The sequence below is a fragment of the Lepidothrix coronata genome, unplaced genomic scaffold (assembly GCF_001604755.1).
Source record: "Lepidothrix coronata isolate B3197 unplaced genomic scaffold, Lepidothrix_coronata-1.0 Scaffold115, whole genome shotgun sequence".
NCBI lineage: Eukaryota > Metazoa > Chordata > Aves > Passeriformes > Pipridae > Lepidothrix > Lepidothrix coronata.
The window spans coordinates 1,132,839-1,151,720 of NW_016690295.1; the positions used below are offsets into that span (position 1 = coordinate 1,132,839).

The 18,882-nt window shown below is 40.6% G+C and overlaps 1 protein-coding gene and 1 long non-coding RNA gene across 2 annotated transcripts in view; both read left to right on the forward strand.

The window, feature by feature from the left end:
- The first annotated feature begins 1,684 nt into the window (after positions 1-1,684).
- Positions 1,685-15,747, forward strand: LOC108502246. Its single transcript, XR_001876392.1, has 4 exons — positions 1,685-1,846; positions 4,267-4,333; positions 10,342-10,480; positions 15,688-15,747. It is a non-coding gene; the product is annotated as an uncharacterized LOC108502246 (long non-coding RNA).
- Positions 15,748-17,032: 1,285 nt separating this feature from the next.
- The window catches only part of LOC108502259 (protein-methionine sulfoxide oxidase MICAL2-like), a 150,074-nt gene continuing 148,224 nt past the window's right edge, over positions 17,033-18,882 (forward strand). The window contains exon 1 of the mRNA XM_017825000.1: positions 17,033-17,072. The gene's annotated coding sequence lies outside the window, so the exon portion shown is untranslated. The remainder of the gene's footprint in view (positions 17,073-18,882) is intronic.

Sequence of the window (18,882 nt, forward strand, 5' to 3'; positions counted from 1 at the left end):
TAATTAATAGAGATCTCTTCCCTCTCCAACAATTGTGCTGTGAACAATCAATCAATTAGTTAGCTGCAGAAAAAAAGAATGGCAAGATGTCTGGCTAATATACAACCTATAATACAAGAAGAAAAGGCAGCCTTCTGAAGTCTGTGAGTATAAACAACATCAAACATCTGTACAACAAAGAAAAAAAATCTATCACCAGCAGGCAAAAATTCCAGAAACAGAAAGCCTTAATTCCTTGCTGAAGGGGGAAGGAGGGCATGAGAGAGGGAGAGCAGAGTTAAGAGAGGGGATTAACACCAGTTAAATTTTCAGGTTTTTACCATTTTAAGCTGTATATGTCTCAGCTGTTCTTGTGAATTCCCTCCCAGAGGCTGCACCACACGGCTGGAGTCAGTCCAGGATGTTTAGGATGTCAGCAATAAGTATAATTACCTCGTGAAGTTATTTCCTTTATTAGTACAGTATCAGTCAGGGGTTTTCCACGGGAAGGATGATCTCCAAACAGATTAAGATGTGGTAAAAGTATTGATTGTCTACTCTTTTTACTGATAATTTGTTGTATCAGATTACTTGGGCGTATAAAGCTCTAAGTTGTAGTAAAAATGTTTTTCTACTCACATGAGGTTTTACAGCATGGAAACTTGTAAATGTTGGGACTGAATAACTTGAAGTATAAAAACCCACAGTTATTTTGCTGGGTCAGCTCAGTGTTTAACTTTCTAACCATTTTTTTACGTTAAACATATATAAAATTTTCAAACTCAACCTGACATCTGGGAGCCTTAGAGAAGATTTAGGAAAGAATTAGGCATTTCAAAGCAATTAGGGCAGAATCAGTTAATGATCATAGTTTTGTCAGGTCTTTCTCAAGTAAATAGGTGTTAAGGACACTGAAATGCTCACGTATGTTTGGGAGAAACTTGACTGAATGAGAGGAAGGGTAACAGACTGAATTTTCTTGGAATTATGGGTCCAGAAAAATTTATAATTTAATACTTTTTGGCAACACCTTTGCCTCATTCTAGCTTATTTTAATTTGCTCTGCAGGTTCATTAAATCATAAAGGAGTAAAACCATGTTAAAAAAATACAAAAATACCACACATAGATTTGATTATGAGCAGTTATTGTATTTATCTTCACACCTTGTCAGAACCAGAGTAATGTTCAGGTGTAGGTGAACACCATGGGGGCCTTTATTGAACACATTGCAGAAAGAATGTGGGGTTTGCTTTTTTTTGTTTTCTTGAAGAAGAAAGGAATTTATATTAATTTTCTGTTCACAGCTACAGAGTTGAGAGTGGAGTTCTATTATCTCCTTTTGTCCTTCTCATGGATGATTGTAAAATTTTCTGGTAGTTAAGTTACCATATGCTGAGGAATCGTGAAATATTGATCTATCAGCACATAGTCTGTCTTCGACAGTCTTTTCAAACACAGTAATCATGTGGCAGCTGTACTTTACTCAGGAAAAACAGAATTATGCAAATACAAACACTGTTCAGTTTTAATGGCACATTATTTAGCAAGATAGCGGCTATATATTTGAAATACGAGCAGACTTTGATCTCATTTTTACTGCTTTACAGATGTATTTTCTTTTTAAGGTGCTCAAGGTTCTGGCTGGTGAGGACCTGACTAATCAACAATGCCTTTTTTTTTCAGCGTGCCTTGCATTGTGTCAGTGACTCATGACCACAGCAGATGGAGCAGTGAGTCACCTACCTGATGTTATTAGACTTGTGACAACAAGAAACGAGATGAAACCTCTCAACTGTATCTGCTTTCCAGACCACAGAAATACAGCACATTGAATTTGCTTTGACTTACACAGACTGCAGAGCCTGGTAAGGACTCTTTCCTTCAATCACAACTGAAAAATAAGCACACAGGCAAATGGCTGTACTCTAGTACATAGTTCCATACACTCTAAATGCCAACCCAAGACGTTGCCTTCATTTAAAAATCAGGTCATGTGGCAATAAGGCTCTGAAAGTTATGAGAAAGTATTAAAGTATTTATTTCTATTTGTAATGCCTAAGTCCATGGAAGTGGATGGGAATCTTTTTGCTTCTCAAATACACTGTCGCTGTGCATTCAGATGTGTAGGTGTGGCACTTGAGGACATGGTTTAGTGGTGGACTTGGCAGTGCTGGGTTAACGGTCAGATCTGATGATCTTAAAGGTCTTTTCCGACCTAAATGATTCTATACAATCATTTTACACTTTAAAACTTCTGCATGCCAAATTTTTCTAGCTGATAAATTTGTCTGATAAATGAAAATGTAAATCCTATTTCAGAAGAGTGCAAATGTTTTTCTGGAGGAGGAAGGAGAGTGTCAGCTGACACATAGTCCATAGCTTCAAACACTCTCATGAGGACTGTCATAGTATTTCATGCTTTTAAGAATTTGTGATTAAGAAAACTGGGAGTGAAATTCAGAAGTCTACCTCCTGATCTTTTTTCAGAGTGTATTTCAGATCATTAAGAAGTGGTTAAAAGATTTTTAGCGATTCATACAAAATTAATTAATCAGTTTGTAGCAGATAGTTGATAGCTATCAACTATCTACCCTCAAAGCAAGAGGGTTGGGCATCAACAAATATTAAGCCATTCTGTCCTTATCAGAGGGGATCCTTCCAGGCCATTGTTGAATCATATTGCCTGGAGAGCACAGGGAAGCAGGTCCCATTTTCCTTGGAGGTGATGTGTGCAAAGAGAAGCCATCCTAGAGTCAAATTTTTTATTCTGTTTCATGGCATCCCTTGCTGACCAGTCCTATTAGCTTCAGCTCTTTGTAATGTGAAATTAGGCATGTTTTAAGTCTTGGTACAGATCTTTTCTCCTAGCTCCATTTCTCCTGTTTGGCTTCTAGCAATTGTACAATTGACAAACATAATATATATATGAGAGTTGGGACAAAAGAATCAAGAAATGGACAAAGAGGTGCTGTGAAAATCAGGCCAACTCATGAAGAAGTACCTTCATGAAGAAGGTGCATGCAGGAGAAGTAACCAAATAAATTAAATGAGTTGAAGATTGGATAAATTAGATAGTTGATAGATTAAATGAGTTGAAGTAATGTAAATAGGAGCTCATATGGGGGAATTTACAGCAGTAGAGACGTTTTTTGAAGTGGTAGTTCTGTGGGAAGACAGAGGCACTGTGAAGGAAGAGCTGCACGGAAAAAGTGCTTGGGAGTGATGGTATGAAAGAAAGTCCCGTAGACAAAACAATGAAGCTTTAGCAGGGAAACAAAAGAGCTAGTTAAGAAAAGCAAATGACTGAGGGAAGAGTACCTGAAGCTAATTTAAAAGAGAATGAGAATAGCAAATGTGCTTGCATGGAATAAAAGACATAGGAGAAGAATGAACAAAATGCACAGTGAGAAACTTTTGTTACACACACCATTAAAAAAGAGACAGTTAATTTGAGGAAAAAATGGTTTTCTTGTCTGTTTTTTTTAACAAAACATAGGAAATTTAATGTGCAATAGTGCTTGGGTTGTGTATGAGTGTTGTGGTTTAACTCCAGCCAGCAACCAAGCCCCACAAAGCTGCTCTCTTACTTTCCCCCCATGGGATGGGGGAGAGAATCAGAAGGGTAAAAGCAGGTTGAGATAAACACAGTTTAATAGGTAAAGCAAAAGCCATGTGCACAAGCAAAGCAGGAAAACAAGGAATTAATTCCCCACTTCCCAAGGGCAGGCAGGTTCAGCCATATCCAGGAAAGCTGGGCTCCATCACATGTAACAGTGACTTGGGAAGACAAGTGCCATCACTCCAAATGTCCCCCTTTTCCTTCTTCTTCCCCCAGCTTTATATGCTGAGCATGATATCTAATGGTCTGGAATATCCCTTGGGTCACCTGTCCAGGCTGTGTCTCTTCCCAGCCTCCCCTGCACCCTCCCAGCCTCCTCACCATCAGGGCAGTATGAGAAGCAGAAAAGGCCTTGGCTCTGTGCAAACTCTGGTCAGCAGTGACCAAAACAACTCTATATTATCAACCCTGTGTTCAGCACAAATCCAAAACACAGCCCCATACCTGGTGCTGTGAAGAAAATTAACTCAACCCCAACCAAAATCAGCGCAATGAGGATACAATTTTTTTTCTTCCCTTGGTCAAGAATGTGTATCACACACTGGCAAGTTTTCTCTGCTTTTATGCTATAAATTGCACTTGCTGCTATCAGAAACCACAAAGATAATAGTTGTGTTGGGAAAATATCATAGATCACATATCAGTCACCCACTTTGATCTTTGCAGATTCCAGGCATCAAGAAATCCCCCAAAGGCCAGACAACAAATTGCTCCTCGAACCTTCCTCAAAATGGTGAGCAAGCAAGAAGTGACAATGTGCACACGAAGTTCACAGTTTGGCAGCATCAATTTTGTAGATGACTCACTGGCCAGTAGGTTGTCTTTGTTTAATCATACAGGCAATCTGATCTTCCCTCGTAGTTTTAGTGCAGCTGTGTCAGTGTTATGCTAGATGGTGTTTAGCCGTGTATCGTAAACATTAATGAAATTAGGAGAATTACAAAACTGTATTGTTGTCATTTCAAAATATGCATACAGTGTGATAAAACCTTGTAAGAAGGTCAGTCATTCGTATACTCTGACTTCCCATTTCCTATTCTAAATATATGAATGTATTCCCCCCGTGCATGTGTATCTAACATCACGTTATTTATTTCATTAAGACAGAACAGAATTTAAGCTAAAATTGGTCTTTGTGCTTTTATAGATTTTAGCAGATTTGTCATTATTTATATCCATGTAAGAGGAACAACTCCAATATTTCCAGTTTTAAAATTGCCTGCCCTTCTGAATTATGGTATTTTGTTCATCTTTCCATTGTGGAATTGAAGGTGGCTTGAATTAGTATTCCTTCAAGGATGGGTATTGCTGCCTTTTTTTTTTTTTTTTTTGCTGTTTCATGCCACACAGTTTTTAGTGGTTGTTATGGTGAATAAGTTTGTGTATTAAATAGAAGAGAACAGAAATCCCACAATAAAGGTTAGCCACTTACAGCTGGCTTCTTCCCCGAGGCTACAAAAACACATGAATCCTTCATTCGGAAAGGTCTGACTTTTAAAATTCATAAATTAAAGATGCTCTAATCCATTTGCTCAAGCCAGGACTAGCCAGGATTCTCAGCTGACCGTGTATCTTCAAAATTGCTAGTGCAAGCACAAAGTCATTGCTGCACTGATATTTAACTTGCATGTGGTCTTTGTTAAAGTACACAAGAAAAAGCCGTTGAATGATTTGGAACAAAGAAATGCATTTAATTAAGGAAATGTAGGTGCCCCCTCCATCTTGCCTTTCTCGAGTTTGTGAATCGTTATACAATCCATTGTTTTCACGAGTATGTGTTTTTACTCTAGCACACTATTTCCCCACATCATCTACTTCTCAAAGTTGTCGTCAAAGTCAACAAAACAAGGATTCTTCTGTGGAAACACTAGTTCGCTTAATTTCTCCTGCAGTTTTCCTTCTCTGATGAGAAATTATCCCCCAGGAGTCATGATCTCACTTACATTTGAGGACACAGGGAAAGGAAAAGGTGGTGCACCCTGGTAGCCCTCTCACAGACCATTAAGATTTGGGAGATACCCTCCCTGTCCCTCCCTGCACCTCCTTCCTCACCCTCCACTTGCTGCTGCCCTGGAGAGATCTGCCTCCCTCCTGCAGCATCTCAGGTGATGCTTGTGCCCAAGCAAGGGAGGCATCTGAGAGAGACTCCACTAAGAAGGGGCATCTGGGAGAAGGCATCGGTTCTGCCATCACTGGTTCCTTGCAGAAATGGCAACAAATAATTGCAGGAGCTGGCAGCACTCTCAGAAATATTCTGCAATGTACTTTCTGAGGGAAGATAAAAGAACTCAGAACAGCATGCTGTCTTCACTGTGTATTTCACTGCTATTTCCCAGCTTTTTTCCAATATTTTTTTTTCCAGTATTACTCAGGCAAGATGCTTGCTTAAATGCCTATTGAAATATGACGGGTGAAGTTCATAATCCATATGGAATGTCATTTAGAAAAAATATCATGGCACATCCCTCTGTAAGTTCACATCACGTGCAGTCTATTGGGGCTATTATTCTTGGGCTTTCATGCAAAATTATGCACAAAAAATATTTTTAAGCAGTTTACTTCTAAATTCAGGATATTTAAAAATTTAAAGTAATGGACTGCGGTATATTTTGTAGCTTTTGAAACTAAATTTGTATTGTTTACATAAAAAACATAAACCTGCTAAAAAAGCAGAATTGAGACTAGGTCACCTACAGGGAAAGGCTTCCATAAGCATCTTGATTTTTAAAAAATCAAATACTTCGGTGTACTTCAATACAAGGAAGGATTCTACTTTTGATGGAGGCCTGAATCCCATGTTATTTAAGAATCAGAAATGATCTGGGGGCAGAGGCAATGACCAAACTATGAAAATTACAGCAAGTACATTGCTTTGCAAATTATTTTGAAGTACTTGAGCGGGCCAGAGAGCTACTGTGGAGTGAATTGTTGTGGTCACATTTTAGGAACAGGAGCTGCCAGAGCTATATGAAATAAAATCTAGGTGACACTGACATCCTAAATGACCCAAAAGAGAGATAAAATCTGCTAGAGGAGTGGCATAAGGATAGCAATGCCAACAAGAACTACTGTATTGCTGCAGGAACTGTGAAAATAAACAGCAAATGATACCATGAAAGCAATCCAGACAAGACCTCCTGGAGCACGGAGGTTGTCATGGACCATAAAATACAGTTAAAACTGCTCATCAGAAACTACAAATAAGCACTAAAAGGAGAGGCTTTACAAGCAGCAAATATGACTTGCCAGGAAACTGCAAGCCCTGAAGATATATTCCTGATGCTGATCTCATAGGATGCAAACACAGGAAAAAGAATAATAGTTGGGAGAAGTTTACATTGTAACACCAAATTTATCATTAAGAAACAGGTTGTCAGAAAGAATGAAAAAAAAGACTGGTGATGTGACTAAGCTTTAAACAAAGAAAAGACCAATAGAATCACAATGCCTGCTGAAAAGCAGCATGTTCATTAGCTGTAGGGAACAACTGGGAGTGAAAGTACAAGTTGTAGAGAGAAGGGAATTATTGAAAGAAGAAAATATACTGATTTAAACTATAATTCACCAAGAACTTCTTGAAAGTATTAACAATGACTGCTAGAGAGGAAGAAACAGCCATAATTTGCCCCAAATGAATGAATGGGTAGAAGAAATTATCTTTTGTTCAAAGTAACACAGAGAGAATCTGGGAGGACTGAGGGAACACGATGTATCTGACACAGCCTGGCAATCAGCGACTGATATGACAATCATATTTTAAAATAAACTAATGAATCAACATGGTTGTGAGCCTGCAGCAAAGCAGGTCATGGTAACTTTCTAGATCCTGCTTTGATGAGATAATGGGTGCAGAGCAGATGTGAGACAACTGAGCAGAGACAGGGCAACGAAGGACTCATTGCACTGAGGGTTTGCCCAGGATGAGTGAGTCCTTTACTGTGCCAGTAATCAATTTACTGATTCTTTTCACCTATGAAGCCATTCAATTTTCATATAATGTGACCTCTCTGGCTTTTGGAGATGAGTTAGTCTTCCAAGCACATACTTTTTATTTCAGTACCTTTGAACATCTTTCAGCAAACAGGCTGCAGGTTATATCCTTGTCCCTTGTGGAGTGTGTGAGCTGCTGAGGATCTTTGATTTCTATGCAAATGGGGTTAGGAGACAAGTGTTGTTTTAGGGCAATGCCTGCAATGTGGTAGAAGTCAGTTTTCACATGATTTCTGAATTTTTCTGGGTCACACCCTTCTCCCTGTGGTCAAACAGGTGCCTAGCACTAAGGAGCCAGGTTGAGTGAGGTACAGACCATCATCTTCTCTCAAAGCTTTCTTTGTTATGCCCACCCTAATACCCCTGTGCCATTCTCTCTGTTTATTCCCTCAGCATCATGTTAGGGCTGTCCCCAGGGAAGACCCCAGCTGACATCAGCCAGAGCTGACCTTCTGTTTCAGACTTGCCTAAAAGTCAGCTTGTAGTTTCTCTCACTGGGAATTTGAGATCAGACTTTGAAGCCATATTTTCCTTCTCTATTTTAATTTTAATAGCTTTTATTTTAACAAAATGTATGCCTTCTTATGTTTTGTGTAGGTAAAATAATTCTCTTCAGTTCTAATGCCATTTCATAATGGAAAAGACATTAAATTCCAAAGTCTGCATGTATTTAAGGTGTCGAAGTGCAATTTTTTCCAACTAATCAATCTATAAACTGTTGATTGTTTTCAACTGATTTTAGTATGCTACCCACTGTGATTAGTAATTTGACAGGTTTCTGCTTTTGACTGAAAAACAAAGGACATTTAGGATTGTTTTGAAACTCTTACATGGTTTTCTTGCCTTGCAAGATAAAAGAGATGGCAGTAAAAAATTTTCTACAGTGCAGTAGAAACAGTGAGGGCAAAATCTCATAGGAACTTGAGTTAATTCAATTTTGTGTTAAAAACTTTTTTTTTGCAAGCATCTCTACTCTGAGACATAACTGTGGAAACAAATAAAAAGAGGTTTGATTTATTTGGGTTTTGGTAACTTTTAATCTGGACCATATCACCTGATAATTCTATTTTATTTGTGTAATGAAAACACATCTTGCTGTAGGTACTTATACAAGGAAAACAAATAATAAAGCAAATGCTGCAGCAAGAAGCTTCTGTTTTATCCTTATCAGAACAAAAAGTCCTCTGAGCATGCAAAGAATCTTGCTCTGATTTACAGTAATGATTTTTATATCCTTACGTATTTCAAGGCAACCGGCTTGTGATTTACGAGTTGAGTTTTCACTTTTTTTCTAGACTGACACAGCCAAAGGCAGGCAGACCATGGCCAGGAACTGACTGGGGAGATGTCACTGTTACTTAGCTGGAATAAAACATTTAATGCCTCAGCTTCTCTGCTTCACAAGACTGCAGCCTTTCTTTTATCTCTGATTGACTGCTCCCAAGCCTCCAGTCATATAAATACTTCCACAATGTTATTGATCTGTCAAGTCCTGCAAAAGCAAAGCACAATTTCTGTTCATGCTATATCCCTCCTGTGATGAATATGTAACACAGAAACAGCAAGGGACAGACACATCTCGTGTCTCATTTCCCAGAAGGCCACAGTATTGCCATCATTTGGGTCAAAAGATAGGTTAATAAGCCATCCATCTCAAGGTTTTAATTTACTTCAGTAAAATTATGTGCTATGAAAAGCACAGGTTTTCTCATGAATTTTTAAGATGCATGTGTTTCTTTCCAGCATAATTCACAGAAGTTGGTTGATTAGTATGTATTTTCTGCATGCACACGCATCTGTGTCAGTTGTGGAAGGAAAAGGGTTTCACCCTAAGTTATCTACTTTTGCAGCTATGTTATATTTAATCCATTCTCATTTTTTTAGCAATGACCACTCCATATTTTTTTGCCAGCTCCTGCATAGAGATGTCTCCACGGACTGTTCTCTCATTCCTATATGTGTTTGTGTAGAATAAACTCTCCTTTCTTTACCTTGGCTGCTCCATTTAGATGTGTGGTTAGGCACAAAAGGTATGCCATAAAACTAGAAGCCATAACTTTAGTGTAGCATGCCTACACCACTCCCCTAATGAGGCATCTAGTTCTTTATTTGAGATATTCTGAAGTTGACATGAAAACTAAACAACATTCAAACTCCTGATGCTGATTTCAGTCACAGCCTCCCTCTTGTTTCTTTTGAGATTTCCTTTCAGGGCTGGCATGGACAGATGACTCTGAAATTAGGGTAGGAGGGTTAGGCTGAATCTTGATCCCTGGAGCACTCTGAGCTCATTCCGGGACCTCAGCCTGGGTCAGAACTGGTTCTGATTGGTCTGATATGATAGGTATCTCTATAGCTATTCAGCTGATGAGGTTGGCTTTTAAATGACAGTCAAAACAGTTGTAGGCTCTGGGGTGTTTGATTAAAATTGTTTCCCCTCCTGTGGTGGGAATGATGGGGAAGCACAAAGATGTGCTTGTGTGATAAGGAACTGTGAAAATGAGACTCGCTGTTGAACAACACAAACCATGATACTGGTAGCATTTTTATAAAAAGATAAGAGAGGGTCATGTTTGCAGTGTAGAACACCACAAAGCTGTAACAAAAGCATTTTCTAGTGACTAATATTTTGTTGTAAATGACAGTGTTAAAAATGAATCATTAGAAATTACTGTCTTCACCGTCAACTGTATAATTCATATGCTGCTTTGGGCTAGATTCCCAACTGCCTGTGCATCACTCTCTTCTCAGGTCTACAGGACTGGAAAACAAAAGTGGTTTTTAATCTGAGGGATTCTGTAACCTCTGTTGAACTGCAAGGCTGAGCTCCTTGATGCCTGAGCATGTCTCAGAGGGCGTCACGGCACCTGGGAGTCTGCACCATGCACAGGTACTCATCGTTGCTTTAATGGAAAGGCTGCTGAACTGTGTGCCTGGTGCTGCCACCCCGCCTCTCCCACGCTCCTAACCCTTTTTTTCCTGTGATTATATTGTTCTCTTTTGTTGTTTATATCTCATACTTTCTACCTACTTCACTCTACATATTTGAGAAAGGACCTCAGCATTGCAAATGCACGAAGTTAATTTAGTTGTTTGGGGTTTTTTTTTAAAGAACATGTAAGTATCAAGAAAAGCTTTCAAAACAGAGTTTCTGTTTGTTTTCTGCAATAGTGTGTGCTCAAACAGAGACATAAGATGCTCCCCACAACACCTGGAATACAGTGGGTTTTTTAAGTTAATGGGATGTTACAGTTTGAAGAAGTAGCAATTTGCTGGTAAAAAAAAACACAAGTGGGCAAACACTTGTTTGAAAACAGGATGCTACAAAGAGTACCTTGCCTCATTATTATAAAAATTCTATTTAGCTTGTCTTGGAAAATGTTTCCTGGCAGTTCCACTGATGCTGGAAAGTTGTCCAGAATTAAACTTGCACTGACTAATGATTGATGGCTTATTTCACAAAAGCTGCAGGCTGTGGATACATTGTCAGTTTTCTTACTCATGGTGTATACAAGTAAGGAGATGGGGTTGTAAATTGTTTTTTTCCATATGTTACACACTCTAGTTTAAAGCATGCCTCTAGCTTGCCATTTGAAATGCTTCTTAATAAACAAATTAAGACTGGGGCAAAGGAAGGCACTTCAGAGAATTTGAATAGCACCCAACATTTAAAGGAAAGCTAGCTGTGTCAAAGAAATACAGCAGAGACCAAGGAGTTAGTTTGTTCTGGTGGATCATCCCTACACACTTTTCCCAGCCACCAGCCAAGTTCTTTCTCCAATGCCAGCCAAGAACTACTTGCAGCTGGCAAAAATCCACAGTTATCAGTGCAATGAAAAAAGAGGTGAGCCAAAAAAAACAAAAAAAGGGCAGTGTGTCCCTGTTGATAGCGAGGTGTGGGTTCCTGTGCCCTTATCCAGCTTGTAAGGGTAAGGGAATAAATAGTTAACAAAGATAACATTTATACAGTGATTCAGCTCAGTGGAATGTGTGATGATTTCCCAGGTCTCTGGAGTCTGTTTTGTGCTGTAGAGTGTATGAAGTTCGCACAGGACCTGTGGAGTTCATACAGGACCTGGTTTCCCTGAGGTTCATGGAAAGACGATAAGTGACCTTAAAAATTACCAAAAAACTGTTCTTCGGTAATTTTGGGTATGACACATTAGGAACATAGAGAGGTAGAGAGGCAGAGAGAGCACAGATGAAATCCTGGTGAAAGAAGACAGAAATCTTTCAAAATCATGACTGTGGAGAAAAGGAGGCTCAGGGGAGGCCTTACCATTCTCTACAACTACGTGAAAGGAGGCTGTAGAGAGAGGGCGTCTGTCTTCTCCTAAGTAACAACTGACAGGATGAGAGGAAATGGCCCCAAGTGGCAGCAGGGGAGGTTTAGGTTGGATATTAGGACACATTTCTTCACTGAAAGGGTGGTCAGGCCACTCAGGGAAATGGTGGAATCATCATCCCTGGAGGTATTTAGAAGATATGTAGATATGGCATTTAAAGACAGGGCTTAGTGGGACTTGGCAGTGCTGGGTTACTGGTTGGACTCAATAATCTTAGAGGTCTTTTCCAACCTAAATCATCCTATGAATCTTGCAAACAGAAAATGAGTGGATCTAGCAGATCCCCCAAAGCTCACAAAATGTGTGAAACAGAGTGAAAATAAGGGATATTTCCAGTTCTGATGTTAGCACCTATAAATAAAAAAGGACCTCATAAAGCTCAGCATTTCTGTAGTTTCTTATTCTTAGAATAAGAGACTTTTCCATGTAGGCCTTATTCTTTGTGGACTCCATTGCATAGAAAGTACTAACCAGATTCTTACAGACTGAAAAACACTGAGATGCAGAAAAGGATCTCACACAGAGTCCGATCAGCCTTGCCTGAATACGTAGAGGAGAAAATGAGCCATGTAAGATTTAAATTTTGCTTTTCAAAGAACTCGGAGTACCAGATAGGAAAAGCCATGCTTCTAGTGGCTGGTTAATCACTATTCTAACTTATCTCTGTAGTTTTTACCAAGGAGTCCTGTAAAATCAGGCCATTGAAATTACAAAAAACAAAAAAAGATTAACACATTCTTCTGCCCTTTTCACTGTAATCAGGGACTGCTTAATACACTAGATGTCTCTCACTTGTCGTGCAGTGTTTTGTGTATCACATACACATAAGCACACACATGAACAAAATAAAAGTTTCTGATTTTCAAGCAAACTTGAAATATTTTTAAAATTTATAGCTGAGTTTAACTAATACCAAACACATAAGGCCATTTAAAAATTTGACTGTGCCCCAAGTCTTGCACGTCTCAGTTGCCTAACTTTCAAAGGCTGTTGAAGCAGTAGGATGTGTGCTCCATTTAGACCTTTTAATACATCTATGTGAGCATGTGTTTGTGTGTGTGTGTGTGTGTGTGTGCACACAGGCACATACTCATCTGTTCTTTCTCAAGCAAAAAAATAATTTAGATCAGCTGCTCTTTAAAGAGAAAATCTCCCCAGGCTGCCCCAAACTGCCTGTTACTGCTCTGAATTATTATTTATAACAAATTAACTCTGATCTGGTCCAAGACTGGAGATCTAAACTGTGAATATGAGCTGGTGTTTGTACACTCGTGGTGCACTGAACACTGCTTGAAAGGCCAGGAGTGTCCTGTGGAAATATCCCCATCTAGTGGGTGTCACTGGGCCGAGGACGCTCCTCTGGCATACCAGGACACTACCTGTCCACTGTTCTTGTAGCAGTTGAACATCTATTATTTTCTTGAAGGAAAACAGCAAAAGTAGGAACCTTCTACTATCTGTGAAATTATTTCCAATCTTACCTGGGTGTTTCGAACAACATACAATATTTTTATGTGGACTTTCAATGATGGACTGCTCTGCTTTTCTCACTACAGAGTATGCTGAGTCCATTATGCATAAAAAAAGCTAAAATATCTCTGATGGTTTGTCCAGAAATTTTCTGAATGAGTTTTAAAAGAAATGAAAAGCACTGAAAAGTTTTCAGACTTGTCACGCCCTCTCCACAATTAGAGGTATTGCTTTTCTCAGAACATGTTTTACATAAGAAGAAAGAGTTTATTAGGGTTTGAGAACTGGTATGTTTGTAAATACTTGCTACTGTCTTCAAGACAAATCATGTGAGAGCAAAGTCAAAATACAGTATTATCCTAATGTGAGACATGGCTACAAAACCCTGTATCTATTCTCTTTCCTTTCTTTTGAAGGAATTGTTCTTAGCTGATGGAAAAAAAAAAGTTTGTTCCTAGACCCACTAAAATTAGTAGGAGTTTTGACATTAATAGGGCTAGGGCTTAGTGAGGAATATTTCAGGAAGGAATACAGCATAGCAAAGCCTGCGGTACATTCAGTCCTAAAGAAAGTACAGTACACATGTAATGGTCACCCAATTAATGCTTTCTTACTTGTCTTTCTCAGAAAGGATTAGTGACTGCAGTGGTGTAATAGCTATTTAAGGATGGTTGAATAATGTAATGACATCTAACTAATCAGACACCTATCGCTGATATTTGACAGCAAGGCTTCAGAGTCTCCAGCATCCCATCCAGGCTGGGAATTTCTGCCACAAATCCAGGCTGCAGCACACTCTGGGAATTTAGGTAGAAGTTGAGAAGGTTTCCTGAGAGGAACTATGCAGCACATCAGGTGGCTGGAATTGTAAAAAGTCCTCATCCCTCTTGTCACACCTTTTAATGCTTATCTTATTATCAACAAACAGAACATACGTAGTTTTACACACACATACACATGTATATATTCCTGAGAATAGGTAACATTCTTTCTCTACAAACACATTTATAGAGGCATTTTACTTTCTGATTCAGCTGGCTTGTCCCATGTATGCATGTTTTTTTTCTTTTCAGCAAAATTTCCCTCAAAATAGTTTACATTGCAATCTACAAGGTATTGTTTTAAGATGTAGGTTTGAGCGCTGTGGTTATGAAACCAGGAGATTAACGTTACCAGCTCAAGGCAGGCACCGTGGGGACAGGTGCCATGCATGTTTCTCCGTGTAGCTCTGCCAAGGCACATTAATCTTGATCTGCAACATTCCTGCTATTCCAGTCCTGGGCCCCTCTTGTGCCAAATTTTATAGTTTATTTGTTTACAGCTATAGCAATGAAGCAGCAGTTATTGTGAATACCTCTCATGCATTTTCAACTTCCGCTTTTTACTCTGCTGGTTTGATCCATCTTGTCTGGGGTGCCTGTTTGGAAGGGAAGGGCCCAGACGTGGAGCTGACTGGCACTGAAGTAATGCCATGATTTTACATGATCTGAATGCCAAAAGCAGAGAACCCCGAAGTTAATCATTGCTTATTATGACTGACTCAGCCTCTCTAATCCTTTTCCATCCTCAGTCCTCGTCACCGTGCCACTTGACCTGTTTCCTCAGGGCTGGACTCTGTGTGTCTGCCATGCATTGCACAGGAATTCAGTCTGAGGAGGGGAAATGATTCTTGAAAACTTCAGGGGCCAGCTCTGCTCAGACCAAAAGTTGTTGGGGGGACGGATGAGCTCACTGGACATAAAACTTCGTATCTCATGCAGTTGCTCACCCTTCTCTTCCTGTGCTTGCAGCAGAACCACTTTTACTTAGAGAGGAATATCCAGTTTCAAACAAAATGGACGGTTTGTATGCAGGAGTTTTGCCTCCAGGACTTCGAGTAGAGATACAATCTCCTGCCACCACCACACCTGTTCAGAATCTGCAGGAGGTCATTTTTATTTCCTTTCATGGCATTCATCACCCCTGGCAAAGAGATAAGGGCAGCAGAACACTGCTGGGCGATTGATATGTTTGCACTGCTCTGCATTAAGAGCTGATGTTTGTGCAACACTTGGCTTACACACTTCTAGTATATCCTGTTACCAGAAAAAAATGGAGTTACGTGGTTTGCTCCCACTTTGCTCACATTGTGTACTCCTCCTAAGGAGTGATACATGCCAAGAATTTGTGACAGTAACAAAGTGCAAGTTTGTCATAGACTCCAGGTAAAGTAGGATGGGCATTGCAAAACATCATATGAGGCGATATGTAGATTTCTAATACTATTTCCCTTGCTTTCCAGATTACTCTTATCACCTCCCTGCTAGCTCAAACATCAGAAACAGCCCGGCAGGAAACAACCACGTGCTACAGTGATCTGCCCAAGCCAAACGACCTCAGCACTGGGGCATCTGCCCCACACAGGGCTTGGCTGCTTGCCCAGAACCTGCTACTGGTATGGCTGGGAGGAATGAGACCAAGCTTCCTTTGCACTAATTCCTGCATCCATAGAGATGAGGAGGCAGGTGAAATGGACAATCCCCTTCCATGTGGGACCCTGGTATATATTGTATCCACTCAGCATGAGAGCTCACCAGAGGCACACAAGGTACAGTTGGGCAGACTTCGGTATTTCCAGTTTCACTTGACTGCTTGTATTAGGTTTGCCTGGCAAGGTTTTGGTAGTGGGGGGGCTGCAGGGGTGGCTCCTGTCAGAAGCTACTAGAAGTTTGCTCCATGTCCAGTATAGCCAATGCCAGCCAGCTCCAGGATGGACCTGCTGCTGGCTGAGGCCGAGCCCATCAGCAACGGTGGTAGCACCTCTGGGATAATGTATTTAAGAAGGGGGGAAAAAGCAGAGCAACAGCAATGGCAGCTGGAGAGAGGAGTGAGAATATGTGAGAGGAACAGCCCTGCAGACACCAAGGTCAGTGAAGAAGGAGAGGGAGGCTCTGAAGCAGAGATTCCCCTGCAGCCTGTGGTGCAGACCATGGTGAGGCAGCCACACTCCTGCAGCCTAGGGGTGACCCCATACCAGAGTAGGTGACTGCCCAAGGGAGGGTGGAATCTCATGGGAATCCCACAGTGGAGCAGGCTGTTCTGGAAGGACCCTGTGGAAGGGACCCCTGCTGAAGCAGCTCACAAAGAACTGCAGCCCTTGGGAAGGACTCACATTGGAGAAGTTCACGGAAAATTGTCTCCTGTGGGAGGGACCCCACATCGAGAGCAGGGAAAGAGTGTAAGGAGTCCTCCCTCTGAGGAGGAGAGAACAAGGTGTGATGAACTGACTACCGCCCAAACTCCCCATTCCCCTGTGCCACTCAGGGAAGGAGAAAGAGAAATTGGGAACAAATTTAAGCCTGGGTAGAGGTAGGGTTGGGAGGAAGATGTTTTAAGATTTGGGTTTTATTTCTCATTATCCTACTCTGATTTGATTGGTAATAAATCAAATTATTTTTCCCTAAGCCAAGTCTATTTTGCCCATGACAGTAACTGGTGAGTGATCTCTCCCTGTCCTTATCTCAACCCATGACCTTTCATTGTATTTTCTGTCCCCTGTCCAGCTGAAGAGGGGAGTGATGGAGTGGCTTTTGTGAGTACATCGTGTCCAGCAAGAGCCAACCACCACACGGCTGCTTGACACAAATGAGAGTCAGCAGGTCCCTCCTCTTGTGCAGAAGGTACCAGGTATTTACAACAGACACTTTACCAGCAAGACAAAATAGTGCACAGGACCACAAACCACAAGATTACGCTGCTGGTATTTCCAGTTTTAAGCAGTAAAAATCCCTATTTTAGTTCCTTACAGCATCCAGCTGGTGGTGCCAAATAGTAACTACAAAGGACATTTTTTTCTGTATTTTGAAGGCTTGGAATACAAATTGTTTGGATAAAGGCTTAGACTGTTTTTAGCAACTGTCCTTCTCACTCTCAGTGAACTTAGCAGGTCAGCTTCTAAAAGTCAACTGTTGTGTGTTTATGCCTCACACCAAGGGATATGCTCTGATTTATTTGAAAGCTCACACTGTGCATGATCTGTAGAAGATGTACATAGATGTACATGGACCATAAGCAGGGGAATATCAGGCCCAGGACATTTTGGCATGGAGTAATATGTTTATTGCTTCATAAATCATGGTAAACCTTAAAAATACATACACCTGTTCTCCTGGGGGGTGAGTTATCTCTGTACCTGGCATTTATAACTTATGTGATCTGATGTCCTGTTCAGGTTCTTTAGTACATTTATTAAGGCTGTTGATGAGTCAGCTTGTGACCTTCTTTTTCTGTGAAGTTCAGTAGTTAAAAGTATTTAGCTTGGAAGAAGATACCTGTTTTCAAATTTGAAAAGGGGGGCAAGGGGGAGGAGGCGAAGGAACACCGTGTTATGTTTCCTTGGCCAAACGGTGATCTATAAAATGTGCTGGTGAGAACAGAAAATGTAATGCACCATCAGCTGCAGCCACAGATTGTTTTCATTCTTTTTGATATTTGATTATGAAGGTTAAAGCAGGGGAAAGGGAGTGCTGGCCTGAAGTGCTACCTTTCCTATGGCTCCCTGCCACGTGAGTCGGTGCTGCTTTGAAAGGGTCATGTTCTTTGCTGGCAGGCAGAGGCAATGAGGGATAAACCCCAGGAGGGCCAGTTTTTACAACAGGTCATACGTATGGTTATTTTGGAAAGTGTTTTGCCCCGTTCTGGAGGGTGCCCACCGTTCCCATGGGCCTCTTGCTTCCCGCTGAAAGATTGGAACAGACTGTTGCTTGCTCAAGCCGCGAGTTTTGCTGAGATAGGCCGAGCAGGTGGCAAGTGTGAATGTGGCCAGTCAGGGTGGGGAAAGTGTCAGAAAGGTGAGTCAGGCGGAGGGAGACGTGGAGAATGACGCAACCAAGTCATGCTTCCCTCACTTGGACTCCAGAACTGCTGGAGTCGTGGCCAGTACAGTTCATCCAGGCACCATGACAGTCATTTCCCAGAGAATAGTATTCAGAACTTTGGCCACTAAAAGAAAGTAAATAAATGTTATATGATGAATGAGCACTGAGAAGGACCTGGCTCCAAAGGCATCTGCTTAAGATTTCTACTTTTCCATTTATCAAAAGAATGCTTTAATTTGGTTTCAGGAATGAAGGCACTACAATATGAGTGTTTATTATAAAATCATGATATGAGAAGCAGTATTAATTATACTGTCAAGAAAAAAATTCTGGTACGGTAAAATCAATCAGTGTGGTTGGTTTGTTCAGTGTTTTAGAAATACACTGTGTGGGAGAAATATTAGAGGAACAGCCTGCTCTGTTCTGAGATAGTGTGTTAACAAGTACAACTTTGTGTTGTTTTGCTCTGCTGAATTATGCCTCGTGAAATCTCCTGAAGCATTCCCTGTGCAACTGTGGCAGCTAATGATTTTACTCAGACTCATTAAGAAAATTAAATCCTCCTCAAAGAATTACATCCAAACATTCTGCAAATGTTTTGAAACACAGTGGCTGCACCC